At 30.8% G+C, this 20948-nt stretch overlaps 1 long non-coding RNA gene across 4 annotated transcripts; it reads right to left on the reverse strand.

Moving 5' to 3' along the window:
* Positions 1 to 13646: 13646 nt before the first annotated feature.
* LOC128293337 (uncharacterized) lies at positions 13647 to 17510 on the reverse strand. 4 transcript variants are annotated; one of them, XR_008283515.1, is made up of 5 exons: positions 17373 to 17510; positions 16844 to 16926; positions 15635 to 15693; positions 14311 to 15003; positions 13647 to 13856 (listed from the first exon to the last, which is right to left on the reverse strand). It is a non-coding gene; the product is annotated as an uncharacterized LOC128293337 (long non-coding RNA). The 4 variants fall into 4 exon arrangements; XR_008283516.1 differs by lacking the exon at positions 14311 to 15003; XR_008283514.1 differs by lacking the exon at positions 13647 to 13856 and having other exon boundaries at positions 14206 to 15003.
* Between the last annotated feature and the right edge of the window lie 3438 nt (positions 17511 to 20948).

Below are 20948 nucleotides of genomic sequence, written 5' to 3' on the forward strand. Positions count from 1 at the left end.
ACCAAAAAAAACAAAACCACTTTCCTCCATCGAAGGAGCTTAAGGTTAGGCAATGGTTTAACACACTTGTATGGTAAGAATTTTTGACCCATTTTTAATATTTTTTATGTTATTGAGATCGTTGCAACTAGGTCCAGCTAACTCGTACCTCTATTTTTAAAATTGTTAAGGATTTTGGATTTTACTATTAATGAATCTTAGTTATTTTTTATGTTAAATGGTGAATTTATAGTTATGGTTGTTTATTTAAATTAATTTGTTAAGATATTTTTGTTAGTTTTTAGTTAAAGAATTAAATTCATAAAATATTAAAATTTACATGGAAATTTTGTGAATTGTGAATAATTATGAACTGTATTAATCTAGAAAGAAATTGTCTAGCATGAAAAATTATTAAATTTTGTTCAATTTGGAATTTCGATTTAGAGACTAATTTGTGAGAAATATAAAAGTTTTAAGGAAAATGTATAAATAATGAAAACTTAAGGGTCATGTGCATAAAATGAGTTGGAAGATGTACTTGAATTTGATATATTGAATTTAATCATTATATAGATCAAGAATTGAATCGAACGAAGGTTAATCAAGAAAAAAATAAATTTATAAATTTGTCCCTGCGAGTCAACCAAATGCATAATTTAGGTAAGTTCATAGAATTATTAAATAATTTTATATGTTTGTAAATTATGTTATTATTATTTTTTACTTATAAATTATATTGATTATGAATTGTATATAATTATGTATAAATTAGAAGTGTACTATCCAGAAATTGGGAAATGGTCGTGAAATATGAATGGCATTATCTCGAAATGGATGAAATAAATATACAGTATGTGTATAGATACTGTGGAAGTGCCATTGATTTTGTTAATGTTATGAATTCAGTTTAAATTTCCGTTTGAATGTAGTAAACGATTAGGATACGATTGACATGCCAATAAAGTTATTTGTGCATTGTACGGGATATATATGATGGTACGAATATATTATTGATTATACTAGAATCCAACATTTGTTACAGATTACTGAGTTATATTGGTGTGGTGGAAGGATGTATTGATACTGATTATATGATGCCAACGGGCTTTACATTTCAGTGCTCTGGTGTATTGTAGTTTGAGCTCTTACGAGTATTCTGGTGTGGTGTAGTTACTCATGTATTTGTATCTGTTTATTATAGTTCAATGGGCTATATGTTAAAAATATATATGTATTGAATTCATGAATTATTTGGAAATGATGTGTTTATATGAATATTGAAATGTTAAGTGATGAAATTGAATAATCAATAATTATGTGTTTAAGAGTTGTTTGAAAAGATATCAAAACAACTGGAAAGTTTATAGTTATATTTATGAAACGCTTATCTAGTAAATGCAATATTGGTGTCAAAGTTGCGTGTATAAAAGAAATGGAATATGAATATGAATTGACATGATCAAATATGTATAATTGTACCAAAACCTATCACGTAGATCATTTATCATGTAATGGCCTAAATTCAAAGTTATCGGAACAGTGGTTTCGTAACCACAAATCCTATTTAAAGAGAAATTTATTTCAATATTTTTGCATGAAAATTGATATGATAGGAAAATCGTACGAAAATATTGATTGAAAAATTTTACCGATTTAGTGGTTAGTTAGAAAAAGAAATTATTGAAGAAATTGGGTAAAAACAAGATATCGGGACCTCTATCTTGTAAAACCAAGTCAAAAATAATTTTATAAATATTTATGAAATGTTATTAGTGTGGTATTAAAATTTCGTTAGGAAATTTTAATGTTTAGGTAGTCAATTAAATGAAAAGGACTAAATTGTAATAGGTGTAAAAGTTGCTAAAATGATTAAATAGCTTAAGAGTCTAATGATAAAGGATTTAAAAGGGAATTAGACCCAAAATTTATTTGGGCTGGACGGCAAGGGTATGAAATCAGCAGAAAAAATGATAAATTAAGAGTAAAATTGGAATATTGTAAAATTAACTAAATAAAGCTAGGACTAAATAGGAAATATCTAGATTTCTCTTCATTTCTCTTCAATTCCAGCAGCTAAAAATGCCATAGGAGGGTTCTCTAAGCTGGTATTTCATAATTTTTGCACCAAGTGAGTTAATTCTTGCCTTTTTCTTGTAATTTTTGTGTTTCTAAGACTTTTACAACTAGGTCCTACTATTAAATTCATTAGTTTTTTATTTCATGGATGAAATTGAAAGTCATAATGGTTGAGTTCTGTAATTTTATGATGAAATATAATGAAATTAAAGCTTTAATTTGTTTATGAGATGATTTTGTTAGGTAATTTCAATAGAAATTGATTTTTAGGACCTAATTGTGAAAATACTTGGAATTAAAGTCTATTGCTGAAATTCTGATTCCTAAAGGTTGTAAACTAGTTTAAGGTGATAGAATAAAATATTAATTGAGATAAATCAGTTCAATTGAGAGGCTAATTGAGTAGGGACGAAATTATCATTTATTAAAAGCTTAGGGGAAAAATGGTAATAAACAGCTTGCACAAAAACAGTTTGGACAGCAGCAGTAGACTAACTTTTAAAAATCACCATAAATTGTAGAAATCGAATTAGAAGATGAAAAAAATATTGAATTAAAGCTTATTGAGTCTAGTGTCTCATAAATGAAATATTTTAAGCAATGGATTTGTAAATTTTGAGATATAATAAATTTTGTGAGACAAGGTCAGAATGAATTCGGGTTCCCCTGTTCTGACTTTGGAAAATCATAAAAAATTTAAGAAAAATAATTAGGGGCTTAAATTTATATGTCTAGAATCTTTAATGAGTCTATTTTTAATAGAAACAAACAAGAACATCATTTGAATTCTGTATGAAGAGATAACTAATTTTTAGTGAAGAAGGGTCAGAACTGTCGACAGCAGAACAGGGGTGACTTTAAAGAATAAACTGTACTGATTGGCTAAACCAAAAATTTTGAAAATTTTATAGTAAGAAGATATGTGAGTCTAGTTTCAGGAAAAATTATTGGATTCTAATTTTGAGTTCTGTATCTCAAGATAAAAATAATTTAGTGACTATGACTCAAGTAGACAGCTTTGAATGAACTATAAATAATAGTTGAATTATAGAGAATGTTGCATATGAATATGAAATGTATTAAATTGATAATTAAATTTATTTATTTAAATCCAGAAGATTCAAATACGAAGCTAGATCGAGGAAAGGAAAAAGTTCGAGATTAGTAGATTTTTTTTGTTTACAAACAAGTATCAAGGTAAGTTCATGTAACTTGAATTATATTCTTAAATTGCTTGAGATTGTATGTTATTGATGTGAATATGATTTCAATGTTCATTGTATGAAAATTAATAAAACATTGATTTATTTGATAAAATGGGAAGAAATCCCAGTTGAATGAAAAGAAAATTTGATGGATCTCTGAAAAGGAATTGACGGTAAAAAGGATCAAGCCCGGACAGGTGATCCTATCCTGATATAGCCCTCCCGAAGAATATGTGTAAAATGGATTTAGCCCGGACGGGTAATCCGAATTAGGGTCTAAATTTAGCCTGGACTGGTAATTCAGATCCAAGCTCATTAGAGTAATTGTCGTTGTGGGGATTTAGCCTGGACTGGTAATCCCGACAATACTCTATGAGTTTATATTGCGTGATTTAGCTTGGACCGGTAATCTCATTTGTAAGGTTGAGGTTCATGGAGTGTGCTCTCTCGAAATGGATATAAAGCACATGAATATGAATTGACGGACCGAAATGTACACTAAAAGTGTATCTCTGAAAATCCATCGAAAATTCCAAGAAATTCAACGGGATAAATATGAAAAAAATAACAAGGAAATGGAAATTATGGTATTGATGAGCTCATCAATCATAGTATATATTATTGGTACATGGAAATTATTGTACTAACTTGAATGTTGAGTTTGTGCATATTAGGGTAATAATGCATTGAATGGATATAGGAATGTTTATTGTATTGTATTGAAAATATTAGGTAAGTATAATTCTTGTTACATGAGCTTACTAAGCACAAAGTGCTTACCCCGTTTCCTTTTTCCCTATTTTGTAGTGTTAAGAGCTCGGAGGTCGGATTTAGTCGGAGACACATCACACTATCAACCTTAGGACTTTGGTATATAAAGAAACTTTATTTTGGAAATTAATGGCATGTATAAGCTAATAAAGTAAATGATTCTATGAAATGAATGTAAGGTCAGCCAATGGTATGGCTAACAAATCTTGGTTTTGTTATGTGATGAGGTTATCTTATAAAAATGCATGAATCTATCTTGAAAATATGTTGAATTGGATTGGTTGATTTGGATTGGTCTCAATATAATATTGCAAGGAAGGTTAGATATCTGTAAAGGGATTATATTGAGTTTTCCTAAAAAAAAAAAATTAATTCGTAAACTCCGGTAATACCTCGTACCCTATTCCGGCAATGAATACGGGTAGGGGGTATTACATATCAAGCTTACCCATTTGGTACCAAATGTACCATTTTAAACCAATCATCAATATACCGATAAGTTTTTCATCATTCAACCATATCAAACACATATTAAATATGATAAGGCCACATATATATACACATCAAAATATACCAAACACAAACCAAATAAGTGATTAATCTCAACAAAACACTTATATGCCAACATTGGCTAAATTAACCTATATATGTCATTATAACTGGGATTAATTAACCGAAAGTACCAAAAAAACTGATAGATAGTGTGAAATAGCTCCGACAAGCTTCCAACCCGAACGAGCTTCCGAATTACTATAAAACACGGAAAATAACACGGAGTAAGCATTTAAGCTTAGTAAGTTCATATAACAAAGAAATTAACTTACCATTTAATCACATTTAAGGTAAGCATACAAAACATATCCAAATCAATTTGGCTAAAAGCCTAAACACATATCTTCAACAACCATGTTAGTCATGTAATTCAACCACTTTTCAAATTCCATATACATGTAACATTATCTATATGTCATATATAAATTATTTCCATATAATTCATGTAAATACCTGTACTAGTTCGTATTGAATTCTTATAAACTTGTAACAAAACTATGCCCGTTAAACCATTTAAAATATCATTGGATACGCAGGTAGTACACAAGAGGTGTACTAAACTGTAATCCGTCAAATCATGAACATGTATGCTCATACGAACTATAAATCGGTATGCCCTCACGAGCTGTGAATCGATAAGCTCATACGAGCTGAGAATCAGTAAGCTCTCACGAGCTACAAATCAATAAGCTCATACGAGCTATGGTGTGTCCGCAACACATGCAGGACCTCAACCAAATTGGTAATCCTAATGACATGTCATTTATATCCTACGAATTCCTAAGGTTCAAACGGGACTCGTAATCGTCGGATATATGATCGATATTTATACATGATAATTATACAAATCACATACATATAATTCAATTTAAAACATATAAATAGACAATTTAATTACAAGAACTTACCTCGACGAGTTTACGTAAATATGAAGGCGACTAATCCGATATTTTCTTTTTACCTCGATCTAACTCTGTACGAGATCTGACAAGATCTATACAAATAAATTTAACCCATTTCAATATAATTCTCATTCAATTTAATTCAACATGGAATTTTGGCAAAATTATCATTTTGCCCTATACTTTTAATTCCTTTGTAATTTAGTCCCTAGGGTCGAAAAATGAAATTCATACAATTCAATCCTTACTCAAGCCTAGCCAATTTTTATACATATTAATAGCAGCCCATGTATTTCACAAAATTCATAAATTTTACCATAAATTTATCACCTTTTTCAATTTAGCCTCTATTTGATAATTTTACCAAAAATTTCTTTACGAAAATTATTTATCTAACAACAACCATTCATTTTCTATCATCAAACTTCAAAATTCAAGCATATACATCAATGGAAAAACCCTAATACTTTAACATTTTTGCAAATTAATCTCCTGAGCTAGCTAGATTAAGCTACTACGATCCCGGAAACATAGAAATCATAAAAAATGGGACAAAAAATTTATACTTAATTGAGCAAAATAAGCTTGCTGAAATTTTCAAGCTTCCATGGCTAGGTTTTTGTTTTTTTTTTTTTTTGTGGAAGATAATGATAATGAATGATAATAGTTTATTTTATTTTATTTATCATTTAATACCTATTTACTAATTTAACCTTAAATATAAATCAAAATTTCAATAATAACAACCCATACTTATCCACTAACAAACTTAATGGCTAATTATTATATAAGGACCTTCACTTTAAAATTCTATAGCTATTTAATACTTTTAGCTATTAAAACGCAACTTTCGCACTTTACACAATTTAGTCCTTTTTATCAAATTAAGCATGTAAACAGTAAAATTTCTTAACTATATATGGTATTTCTATCATACTGTAGACCATAAAATAATAATAAAATAAATTTTCAGACTTCGAATTTGTGGTCTTAAAACCATTGTTCTAATTTCACTAAAAACAAACTGCTATAATATTAGTTAGTATTAGGATAATGGTACCTAATTGCATACTTAGTTATTAATTATAATAGGTAAAATGGTTAATAAATCATGGTTCAATCATGACATGTGTGTAATAGATTGAGTGAGTTTTATGCAGGTTATACGTGTACCTATTTGTATCCATGAACTGAGTTATAGGTTTTGGCATGAAATGAACTTTCAAACTTGTGATTTTTGACCATCTGGATAAAAGTATCAATATTAAGGACCAAGGTATCGATACTTGACCAAATGAACAGTGTTTTCAAATTACAGAATGCCAAAATGGTATCGATATCGACTTTGGTATCGATACCTATCACAAAAAAATAGATACTTATTTCCTTGGTAGTTCACGTTTTGAAAATTTTACAGTTTGGTCCTTTTTCATGCCCGAATCTAATCTATTTTATTTTAAAGCTCGAATTAATCTTATTTTTATTTTTTTAATAATTAATATGTGTTTTTATATGATCATTTTTTTAATGATTAATATGTGTTTTATATGATCATTCAATGTTTTAAATTGCATGTGATTGTTCTGGATTTATTCGTAGCATCTCATCGCTCAGGTCCGGCAATTGGAGCAGGTTTGGGATGTTACAAAAAGGGTTTTTCTTTGCACTTTAACGATTCATATGACCAAGAATGAGGGCACAATCAGCTGCACATAGTTGTACTCTTTCTTCACACGTGGCAAAATGTACATTGCAAATTAAAATATAAAATGTACTCAATAAGTTTTTATTTATGTTATTTCTTGCTTCATAGAACCATGTTTCAACAAAAGTCACTATATAACTCTTCTTCGAACCAGGTGGGGGACAAATTGTTATGATACTTACTATTTTTTTACCCATAACTCGAATATCAAGCTCGCATGACAATAAGTGTTCGCAGGAGGGGAACTTACACCCTCCCATGAGATCACATGTGAGATCATACATGGGATTGTGCGATGTGGGTTCACACGTCACTACATAGGCGAACCCCTATCATATAAAAACGTGCTAAGTCTAGAGTAGATTACATGTTAGCATGCATGGAACCTATTTTGGATATCACATCAATGAATAGTAATCATAACATATAAATATATAACTTTACCATCTGAAGAAGACAGAGAAAAACACTTAACAGAAATAAAACCTATTAAATTAAAATTAAATAAATTAGAGTTATTGGTCGCACACAAAGCATATTTACATATAAATAAAATATAAAAACTAACCCGGCCTAGATGTTATAGTTGAATTTTGGTGGCTACATTATCCACTGAAATGGTCTAGTAAAATTATTGGAGCTTTAAAATAGTCCCTTTTAAGATATTTGCTTACCTTAGAAGAATAAAAGACTTAGTATGTTGTCTCTTTTTCACTAAATGGTACAAATTTTCAAAAAAACGATTTGGTTTTCATGTTAATTTCGCAAAAGTTGTTTTCCAATTTATTTACTACTCAAAAACTCATCCATAATGTTGCAGCGAAAAAGTGATAATTGACAGGGTTTTGTTTTAAAAACCAAATTTTATGTATCTTTAATTAAATTCCCAAATTCAAATAACCTAACCAACTTAAATGTCATGCATGCCAAAATTAACGCAAAATTTAAGTCTCATGTCACAATTCAGATAAAGCAATACAATTCCTAGATAACATAAATTATAATATGTCTAAAATATTTTTTTTGGAAAAAAAACTATTCGAGACAAGTTCTCCGAATGCCAAACCCGTGTCCTAACCTTGTGGGTTATCTGTAAAGAAGAAAATTAAGGGGTTGAGCTTATGAAGTTCAGTATGAGCCCATACACAAGAAAATTCTCAGAATAACAATTCATGTTTAATAACAATTCTCAGAATAATCACAATTATACACAATTATATAGTAATATAGAGTTTGACAGTTTATTTGAACATGCTTATGAATGCCAATGCAATTCATGTTTAATAAAAAAATTCCTACTCATACTCTGCTACACACCACAATAAGAGTTCTCTATAATTCATCAATCCCTACATACTGCATTATGGATAAACCACAAATAATTACAGATAAACTGCCAGTAAAAATAATAGAGAGACCACGATAAATTTCAGATAAAAAGATTACAGATAATCTGCCAATAAATTATGGATAAACCATCAGCGTTTGCAGATTTAGAACTACTAGTACTTTCTCATTTCATATTGTCTCAATCCCCATGGTATGCAATATGACATGTTAGTAACAATACAATATAGAAATAGTAGTCATGCTTATCATGCAATTAGTTTAGCTGTAGCAGTTGGATGTTGAACATACAGTTAATAATACAGAAGTAGTAGCATCAGTAACAAATCATCGAATATACAATGACAATTGATATGTATCATTAACACATCATACAATATAACAGTAAAATTTAGTTAATCAGATCACAAATTCCAGAATATACATAATACCAAGGACTCATTTGAGTAAATAAAAACTCTAAAAATAATTAAAAGACCATAGAGGAACTAAAATGAACATATCACAAATTTTTGAGTAAAATTGTAAAACAAGGGTCACACAGCCGTGTGGCTAGGCTGTGTAAAGCTATGAGACCATGTGGAAGGGATACATAACTATGTGGCTAGACTGTGTGGAAAATGCTAAAATGCCCTATAGCAAGGACACGGTCGTGTGGTAGACTGTGTAACAAGTTTTGGCCGTGTGATTCATGAAGTACCCTAAGATTTACAAGTGCATATGGTCATGTGGTCCACTCGCGTGGGAGACCGTGTGGCATTCAAATTACACACGATTTACCATCGATTGACTTGGTAAAGAACACATACCTTTCACCGCGAGTCCGATTGACACTCCTTATGATCAATTCTAACCCGATTTACCTAGATCCAATCCTTCAACGACAAATACACATGAATTCACAATTGATATCAAGATTTGGCAATATTTGAAAAAGATTGATTAATTGAATTGAAAGATTAACGTGAGATGATAATATTACGAAAATACAATATCTAATCATTGAAACGAATGCACTTACCGTCCTTCGACAAAGACAATGGATGCTATTTAACAAAAAATCTAAATACTGTTAGAAATCGAATAAACGATAAGCGATTCAATAAGGGAAAATTTGGCAACACAAAAAATAGAAATATGGTGCAAGAATGAGAGAAAAGTAAAGGAAAAAGAATGTGGAAGGCAGAATCTGAAAAGGACCAATGTGAAATTCAAAATAGGAAAAGGAATAGATTAAATATCTAGGGTTAGTAAACACTAGGGGCGGCACAAGTAATTTTTCCAAGCTTGCCGAAAATACAAAAGAAAAATGAATGAGAGGAACAAGGCTTGAACCTAAGATTTTTAAGATGAATACGCCAACACTTAACCGTTAAGCCCATAGCTCATTTCTTACTTAATTTAGGCACCTAATCACTAATATATCGGGGCGTGACATATATTGACAAATTTACTCATGTTAGTTGCAAATAATCTATATACCTAAATATAGGAACTTCCTTCTTTTTACACGCAGAGCATTCAACCAATTTTTTATTTTATCATTATTTTTTGCATTTTACAATGAAAAGTTAAATTTCAATTTTAATCCCTTTAATATGCTTAATTTTGAGGTTTGGTCTATATATTTTAATTTTTAACATAACTTAGGCTTCCTTTGGTTTAACATTTAATGCCAGTTTGAGGTAGATAACTGCTAGCAACCTCACTGATAGCCTGTTTTGAACAGCATCAACAGTACGTTCAAATTTATTTCAATCATACTGATAGCCTCAAAATTGATTGGAGGTTTTAGCACTAGTTCAACTGAATAAAGCAGTAGGTGTTTTTAACAGACAAAAGTAATCATACTTTTATTTATTATTTTACCATTTTATCCTTGAAAGTTAAACTAATTTCTTTCCCAACCTTATTTGTTTTCAGATTTGGGAACAAAACAATCACTTGTTTTTCAGATTTGAGAACTAAAATAGTGATTATTGTTGGTTTCTCCCTATTTTTTTGCTTTGTTCTTGGCTGTGACTACTATTTTTTTCTTTACCTAAAAGTTAGTTTTTTTTTTATATATTTGTGTTGAGTATGATATTATGTTCATGTTATGTTTTCGTCTCGTTTCTAAATTTTCTGAGTTTAGATCAGATTATTGATCAGTTGGGGGTATCTGCAAATACGAGTTGTAATTTCCATTTTTACAATGAATGCAAAAATTTAGCTTGTAGTTGGAAATTTTTTTAGATTTTTTTAGTGCAGTGTAGTGCTCAGTTGTAGTTTTTCTTCTTAATACAAGATTGAAATGATGAAACAAACGATAAAATCAGGGAAAATTCTTGAAGAACAAAAAATTAGTAGGCTAAGAACAAAGGGTTTGTGTAACGACCCATATTTCACGGGCACCAAAAAATGAATTTAGGGCCTCCGTCTTAGGAAAACGAGTCAGTAAATATTTATTAAAAATATTTACGAAGTTAGTTATGGGTTGAATTAGATTTTGATTAGGTGAATTTAGTTTAATTAGAAGTAATTATTAAAAAGGACTAAATTGAGTAGAGCATAAAAGCTTAATCATAGAATAGAGAAAGGGACAAGGGACTAAATTAGTAATTAAACCAAATAAGTGACATGTGTATGTTAGAGAATGAGTACATGTGTATTTAAATTATTAGTACAAATGTATGTTATATATATTTACTTATTTATTAAGTAAAAGATATTTACTTATTATTATTATTATTATTATTATTATTATTATTATTATATTTTATCTATTAATTGAGTTAATGACAAATGTATGGTGTGGGATTAACACATGTGTACATGTGTGTATAAATACACATGTATTATTTTTATTTGTTATTATATAGATATTTTATAATTAAATATTAATTAAGTAAATAAGGTAATAAAATAAAGAATGAATAAAAGAAAGAAAGAAAAAAAAAGAAATAGTTACGGAGAATCAAACGAAATAGAAAGAAAGAAAGAAGAAAAGAAAAGAAAAAGGAGAAATTAGGGTTTGAAAGCTTGGAAGTTAAATTGGTAAGTCAATTAAATCCCTTTCTTTGTGATTTTGATGTTTTTGGAGTCTTAAAGTAAATTACTATTGAATTTGTGTGGAAATATTGAAAGTTGATAGACTTTTGAGTAAGGTTTATGTTGAATAAATGATGAAATTAGGGATTAAATTGATAGAATCATTGATTAGAATTGATTAGAGGATTAAATTGTAAACTAGGATATAAGTTTTGAGTTTATGGGCTAAATTGAAAGAAGTTTGAAAATTATGGTAAAATGATGAAAATTTGATGGTTATATTGAAGTTTTGATGGAAATTGGATAAGAAAATGATGTGAATTGTAAAAAGGAAGAAGATGAAAATGGTTAGGACAAATTTGGAATTTAGGTAAAAGTTGCATGAAAAGTTACTATTTTATATAAAATATGTGTATTATTAATTAATTGTACTTATGCTAATTTTCGTAGCAAACAAGGAAACCAAGACGTCGAATACGAAGGGAAAGGAAAAAGTGATCGAGGAATAGCTCGAGAAAAATATCGATTTGTATTATCATAATTTAAGTTATTTTTTATTAAATGTTTAATTTTAATATATGTGTATGGAATTTGAATATGAGGTAAATATTGATATTTAAGTTGAGTGTGAATTAGATTTATTTGATGAATAAATATATGTATGTGAAATTGAATTGTATGATTGAATTGAGTAATGTTGGTATGCATATGAATTTGACTTGAGAAATATGTGAGAAAATGTGGTTAAAGTGCAATTGATGTGAATTGACTGAAATAGAGGAAGTAATTCGATACCCTATTAACTAGTCGGGCTTAGTGGATATAGTTGGCATGCCATAGGATAGGAAGAGTTCAGGGATTCTTCGACCTCGAGTCGTTGAGACACTTGGTGTGTCATATTTACTTCAGATAGATTCGATGAGGCGTTGGTCGCCACTTTGCTTCGGCTTAGCCAATGAGACGTTGGTCGTCACTTATTTGCTTTGAACTATCCGATGAGGCATTGGTGGTCATTCTAGTGTGTTGGTTGGATCCGTGTATCCGCCAAAGTCTGAGTTATGTTAATAGGGGAAAATAAGTGAAATAATAAAATCAAATGAATTTGATTAATTAAGCTATTGAATGAAATGAGAAAATGATATTGTAAGATGGAATGTGAGATGAAATTCGTAAAAGGATTGAAGGCATGAACCAAAGGTTCATGAATTATTTATATTTGAAATGTGAATTGAATAATTATATGTGGTTGAGAGATGAATCAAAGGTTCATGAGTTATTTTATATCTCATTGATGATTTATTTGATCTATCATTGGAAATGAAATAATGGAAATATGATAATTTGGTATGAATTTATATATATATGATTTGTATGTATGATTTGCTAATTATCTATGTATGTTATAATATTTTATTGTTGTTATAATTTGAATTATGATAATAACACTGAGTATTTCCAATACCCAGCGTACGGTTGTTTCCCGTGCGCAGGTTAGGTAAAGTTGAAGTTTAGTCAAGCATCCGAGTCAATCCCGATCTCAGCTCAATTTTGGTGATGCATCTATCTTTTAGAAATGTGGCATGTATTAGGTTTGGTGTTTGTCACTTGTAAATATTTTATATTTTGAATGTAAATGTGATTCACAATCCTTAAGAGGTAATGAAATGAATGAATGAAAATTTGCTAAGTTTGAAAGGTTTGATGAATGTTACTTGATCAAGATTTATAAGTAAATGTTTTGGGCATGAATTAGGTGTGTTTAGTATGTGAAAATAGCTTTAAAATGGTCAAAAATTATGTTTTCACATGGCCAAGTCACATGGGCGTGTTCCCAGGCCGTGTGGACAAGTCAGAATTGGCCATAGGTTAGTTCCACGGTCGTGTAAGAAAATCAGAATCTGCCCATAGGCAGGCCACACGGCCATGTTCCAGGCCACACGGCCATGTTCCAGGCCACACGGTCATGTCCCAGGCCATACGGGCATGTGTAACACCCCTAACCCGAATCCGATCGCCGGATTAAGGCTAAGAGGTATTATTGAACTAAACATTTAATAATCTCATTCACATTGAAAATAAACATAAACAATGATCGAGCTGAAATACATACTGATATTTAAGTTATACGCCATTTTCGTATGGCCAGAATATTTACAATTTCAAAACATCGTTATCATCACCTAACCTGTACATGCCATATCGAGTCCAAAATATAACTGTACCCAAAAAGATTGATAGTGTGATAAACTGCTGACGATCCCCGAGTCGGTGGCCAAAATCAACAATCTATACAACAGAGAAATAAAGAACAGAGTAAGCTTTCAAAGCTTAGTAACTTTTAAGTAATACAACAATTAAAAACTGTCATTTAAATCGAGCATTTAGTATCACAAAACTAATATTCTAATTAGTTATCACTTGGCCGAATATACACAAGTACACCAATTAAAAAGCCTATTGGCCGAATATATATGTATATAAATATATGAATACACAAAGAAATTTCAGCACATACTTTACTTTACTTTATAGCTCATACAATTAATTTAAATCACATACTTTCATATAATGACAGACATCAACCGAATAGGTCATACTCTTATTCGTAGATATAGTAATCATTCACACACATATATTGTTCTTTGATACTAATAATTCACTTTAAAAATCAATTCACATGTGAGTACATAATACATACCTGACTATCATAATGTATCATACATAATCAATAGTAGTTTACCTCGAACTTTCGAACTTTCACACATGCATTTACACATATAATAAGCATAGAATATAACAGTTAATTATATTTTATGACTCGGTTTTGTGGTCCCAAAAACACTTTCCGACGAGGATCAAATTAGGGCTGACACAACTCTCCCCCCTTAAAAATTTTCGTCCCCGAAAATCTTACTAGCGAAAAGATTAGGATAACATTCTTTCATTGAGTCTTCTGGCTCCCAAGTCACTTCTTCAACCCCGTGTTTGAGCCACAGTACTTTCACTAATGAGATTTTCTTATTTCGTAGTTCTTTTACTTCACGAGCCAAAATACGAACCGGTTCTTCTTCGTAACTCAAATCAGATCGAATCTCAGCCTCTGATGGACTAATTACATTGGATGGATCGGATCTATAACGCCGAAGCATCGAAACATGAAAAACATTGTGAATCTTTTCAAGTTTAGGGGGCAGAAGCAATCTGTATGCAACCGGCCCAACTCGTTCGAATATTTCATATGGCCCGATGAACCTCGGACTCAATTTGCCTTTACGGCCAAATCTGAGCACCTTTTACCAAGGTGAAACTTTAAGAAACACTTTGTCTCCGACCTGATACTCAATGTCTTTTCGTTTTAAATCCGCATACGACTTCTGACGATCTGAAGCTGCTTTCAGGCTTTCATGGATCACTTTTTTAACACCCCCTAACCCTAAACCATCACCGGAAGAGAGTTATGGAGCATTACCGGAGTTTACAGAATAATTACACACAATTCCATTATTTTCTTATGTTCATGTCAAAGCTGTCTTCTTGAGCAACAGTCACTAAAATATTTATATCTGGAGCTACAAAGCTCCAAATTAAGTTTTGTTAATTTTTCTTGAAACTAGACTCATATACCTTTCTATCATAAAAATTTCAGAATTTTTGGTTTAGCCAATTAGTACAGTTTATTCCTCAAAGTTACCCCTGGTTTGCTATTTGACAGCTTCGACCTTTCTTTACTAAAATTTAATTATCTCATAGCACAGGACTCGGGTGATGTTCCCGTTTATTTATCTTGAAAATAGACTCATTAAGGATTCTAAGAATATAAATTATAGCCTATAATTATTTTTATACAATTTTTAATTATTTTTCTAATTCAGAATAGGGAATTCCGAAATCAATCTGACATTGTCTCATAAAAATTCAAATTCATACCAAATTATTCAAATCCTATTTTATACCATAACGAAACCTTAAATTTATTTATTTCATCCTTATATTTACAATTTCAAAATGACACACACATAAGGCATCCTAGGTACATGCCATTACCCATAATTAACACACTTTACCTCATTGAATTTGGGATCGGCCTGGGATGCTGATTCAACATATTCTATCTTTACTTAACCTGTGCACGGAAACAAACCGTACGCTGAGTATGGTATACTCAGTGGTATTTCCATAATCCGAATACTTAATAACATAACAATTAAACTTAAAATCACAATAACAATTATAAGTATTCATTTATTTATTTTATAGATGAATTTCATTTACTTACCGTATAAATTCTATACAATATATTCACAATTCACTTGTATTCACACTTTACGTCTTAACAATATACCATTTTAATTCATTCTAACATCAATCATCATCCATTTGAACTTCACTCATTTCATGAACCTTTTGGTTCATGTTTTCAATCTCATATCTCAATTTCAATTCTCAATTCAATTTCTCATTTCATTCTAATAGCTCAATCAATCAAATTCACTCGATTTATCTTTTCACTTATTTACCCCTATTAACAAGACTCGGACTCTGATAGATACGCGGATTCCTCCCAAACACACCAGAATATCCAACCCAAACACACTCGGAATATTATAAATCCTCCATAACACACCAGTATATCATATCCTCCCAAACACACCAATAAGGCATTAAATGCCTCTTCGGATAAACCGAAGTATATAATAATGAAACATCTTCTCAATTTGAACTACAAATCTCCTCATCACATCACAAACCCAATGGCATGCCATTTGTATCCAATCTGGTCCAATACTGTTAATAGGGTATTTGATTCACTTTCTCAATTTAATGAATCTTTTATCAATGTACCATTCTAATAATCACATATATTCACACATTTTCACAATTTCATACATTTTCATTCAATTCAACAAATATATTTCAATTATTCACATTAATTCATAATCCAATACAACTCAATTCACTTTTCAATATCAAATATTCAATTATCACAAATCTCATATATTCATATCAATTCCCTCATATTTCCAATCAATATAATTTTTCAATATAACATTCATTCAATATTCAAATTTTTACATAGATCATATATATATATATTATAATTTCAAATATAAATTCAATCAAAATGATTTCAATCAATATAAATTTGATAAATTCATCACATACCAAAATCAATCCATTTCAATTGTAAAACATCATAATTCTAACACTAACAATTGTCATATGTATATAAATATAACAAATAATGACTGAGTTCGGATTATAGAAATACAAACCGTATTTTTCGAGCTTTTCCAAGCTTTTCCTCGTCGACTTTGCTATTTCCTTACTTAGCCGAAACTTCTCGAGACAACGTTAGCTACGGAAATTAAAACAATTCATATTCATTAATTCACTACTAATTTATATCTAATTAATTGAATTTTCTATTCAATTTTCTACTTTAATTTCAATTTAATCTTAACTAATTTTCACTTACGTTTCTAATTCAATTCACATTCTATTTATATTCAAATTTCATCCATACTCTCATTTAAATATTAAATTTCCAGCATATTTTTCTAATTTCAAAATTTCATCAATTTAGTTCCTACAACATAAAACTTATAACTTACTTTACAATTTGATCCTATTATCAATTCTAACTTGAAATTCACTCAATTAAACCCTTAATTCACTATTTTATTCAACATGAACTATACTTGAAAACTATAAACTCTCAAAATATCAACTTAATTTCAATAAAACCTTGTTTTAAAGCTTCTAAAACATCAAATTTAAGAGGAAATGACTTAATTGACTTACCAAATTAAACTTCAAGCTTCAAACCTTATATTTTCCCTTTTTTTCTTTCTTTTCTTTCTTTCCTTCCTTCCCTCTCTGTTTCGTTTCTACTATTCTGTTTCTTCCCTTCTTCTTTTTTTTTCTTTTGTTTTATATACATATATATATATATATAATATTATTTATACTTAAATAATAAGTAATACTTATTTATTATTTATACATGTGTATATTATTAATACATGTGTATCTATTTAAAACCATACATTTGTCACTTTTCCTTTTTTTAATTTATTTAATAATAATAGTTAATAATAATTTATAATTTATAATTCAACGATAATCTAGAAAAATCTTTAGATTTTTCATTGTTTGTCGCCTCAACTATACTAAATGGTCTATTTTCCATTTTGGTCCTTTTTATTTTCTTTTAATCTACAATTCAACTTTTATCCTTTATTCAATTTAGTCATTTTCCTAATTACTCTTAATTAAGCTAAATTCACTTAATTAAACTCTAATTAACCACTCTACTAACTTCATAAATATATATATATTTAAAATATTTACTAATCAATTTTCCAAAAACGGAGACCCGAAAATACATTTTTCGATAACCTTAAAGTTTGGGTCGTTACAACTTTTACTTTTTGTTCAGCATCTTTAATCAAATCAACCCCGAAGATTTTACTTTCGCTAAGCTCGATCCAAAATAACGGTGTACGGTGTTTACGACCGTACAAAGCCTCGTAAGGTGCCATCTTAATGCTTGATTGAAAACTATTGTCGTAAGCGAATTCAATCAAAGGTAAATATCGTTCCCATGAACCACTAAACTCAAGGATGCAACATCTCAACATATCCTCGAGTATCTGAATTATCCGTTCGGATTGACCATCGGTCTAGGGATGAAAAGCGATGCTAAAATGCAACTTAGTGCCCAATGCTTCTTGCAATTTCTTCCAAAATTGAGATGTGAATCTTGGGTCTCTATCTGACACAATTGAAACGGGTACCCCGTGTAATCTGACAATTTGAGAAACATACAACTCGGCTAGCTTATCAAGTGAGAGTTCCATATGTACAGGAATGAAATGAGCTGATTTAGTCAATCTATCTACAACAACCCATATTGCATCTTTCTTGCTCGGTGACAAAGGTAACCCAGACACAAAATCCATCGTGACTTGATGCCACTTCCACTCGGGTATTATGATCGGCTGAAGTAAACCCGAAGACACTTGATGTTTCGCTTTCACTTGTTGACATATCAAACATTTCGAGACAAAGTCGTAGATGTCTCGTTTCATACCATGGCACTAAAACTGAAGTTTCAGATCGTTGTACATTTTCGTACTACCCGGGTGAACTGACATTCGGCTACTACGAGCCTCGCTCAAAATCATCAAAATAAGTTCCAAATTTCTTGGAACACATAATCGACTTCTGAACCTCAAACAACCATTTTCGTCAATTTGAAACTCTGAATCCACATTCGAAACACATTCAGCTCGTTTAGCAACCAATTCCTCATCGACTTTCTGAGTTTCACATATTTGATGAATCAATAACGGTTTGGCTTTTAATTCTGCTACTAACACATTATCAGATGAAACGGACAAGTGTATATTCATCTCTCATAAAACAAACAGTGACTTACGACTTAAAGCATCTGCAACCATGTTAGCCTTTCCCGGGTGATAATCAATGACAAGCTCGTAATTTTTCAACAATTCAAGCCAACGTCTTTGTCTCAGATTCAAATCTCTTTGAGTCATCAAATATTTGAGGCTTTTGTGATCCGAATATATATGACACCTCTCTCTAAATAAGTAGTGTCGCCATATTTTCAAAACAAATACGATGGCAGCAAATTCGAAATCATGGGTCGGATAGTTTTTCTCATATGGCTTCAATTGCCTCGAAGCATAAGCTACAACTCGACCTTCTTGCATCAATACACAACCCAGCCCATGTAAGGACGCATCACTGTAAATGACAAACTCTTTACCTGATTCAAGCTGCACTAACACTGGAGCTTCAGTCAAATAGGTTTTCAGTTGGTCGAAACTTTTCTGGCACTTTTCTGACCATTCGAACTTAACATCTTTCTGAAGTAGCTTTATCATTGGTGTGGCTATCATCGAGAAACCCTTTACAAACCGTCTGTAGTAACCAGCAAGTCTCAAAAAGCTCCAAACTTCAGTAACATTTCTAGGAGGCTTCCAATCAAGTATGGCTGATATTTTACTCGGATCAACACAAATACCCGATGCGGATACCACATGCCCCAAAAAGCTAACTTCTCTCAACCAGAACTCATATTTACTGAACTTAGCATATAACTACTTGTTACGTAAAATCTGCAACACTAATCTCAAGTGCTTGACATGTTCGGTTTCATCTCGCGAGTAGATCAAAATGTCGTCTATAAACACAACTACAAACCGGTCCAAATACTGTCTAAAGATTCGGTTCATCAAATCTATAAATACCGTAGGGGCATTAATGAGTCCAAACGGCATCACTAAGAACTCGTAGTGACCGTATCTCGCTCGAAGCGCTTTTAGGCACATCGAGTCTCGAACTCATGAATCGATAATAACCCGATCTCAAATCTATCTTTGAAAACACTGAGGCTCCTTTTAACTGATCAAACAAATCATCAATATGCGGTAACGGATATTTGTTCTTTATTGTCACTTTATTTAATTGACGATAGTCGATGCACATTCTTATGGTTCTGTCTTTCTTTTTCACAAACAATACTGGTGCACCCCAAGGTGAGAAACTCGGTCGAGCGAAACCTCTATCCGTTAACTCTTGCAATTGAGCTTTCAATTCCTTCAATTCGGTTGGTGCCATACGATACGGAGCTATCGAAATTGGCGTAGTCCCAGGTACAAGTTCAATGCCAAACTCTACCTCTCGAACAGGTGGTAATCCCGGTAACTCATCAGGAAAAACATCCGAATATTCACAAACCACTAGCACTGATTCAAGTTTCTTTTTTGATTCTTTACTATCAAGTACATACGCAAGATGTATCCCCTCACCCTATACCTTCACCGGAACAGGGTTACGAGACATTACCAGTCAGTACAGTCCAATTCCGGTCATTAATTAAAATAAATATTCACACACATCCTAGTTTCAAGATGTCGTCCCTTTAATGGGCCCTTGCGGTCCAATATGAACAGTAAATTCAATTCGGGACTAATTTAGAATCACTACGAATTTTTAATAAATTTCAAAATTCATACTACATACCGTTGCCAACCATAACTTACTCATTTCATCAATACTTTTACAACCTAAATGACTCTCATTAAACATCCTGGGTACATGCCACTATCAATACTCAACATACTTTACATTAATGAATTCGGATCGTCCGGGATGCTGATTCAACGTACTATCTTTACTTAACTGCGACGAAACAAACGTGACATGAGTATGGTATACTCAATTGGTATTTCTATAATCTGAACATTTAATAATATAACAAATACTTAAGATCATAATAACAATTACAATTATGCAATTATTTATTCATAAATAAATTTCAACTACTTACCATATAAATTTTATACCAAT

The sequence above is a fragment of the Gossypium arboreum genome, chromosome 5 (genome assembly GCF_025698485.1).
Source record: "Gossypium arboreum isolate Shixiya-1 chromosome 5, ASM2569848v2, whole genome shotgun sequence".
Taxonomy (NCBI): Eukaryota; Viridiplantae; Streptophyta; class Magnoliopsida; order Malvales; family Malvaceae; genus Gossypium; species Gossypium arboreum.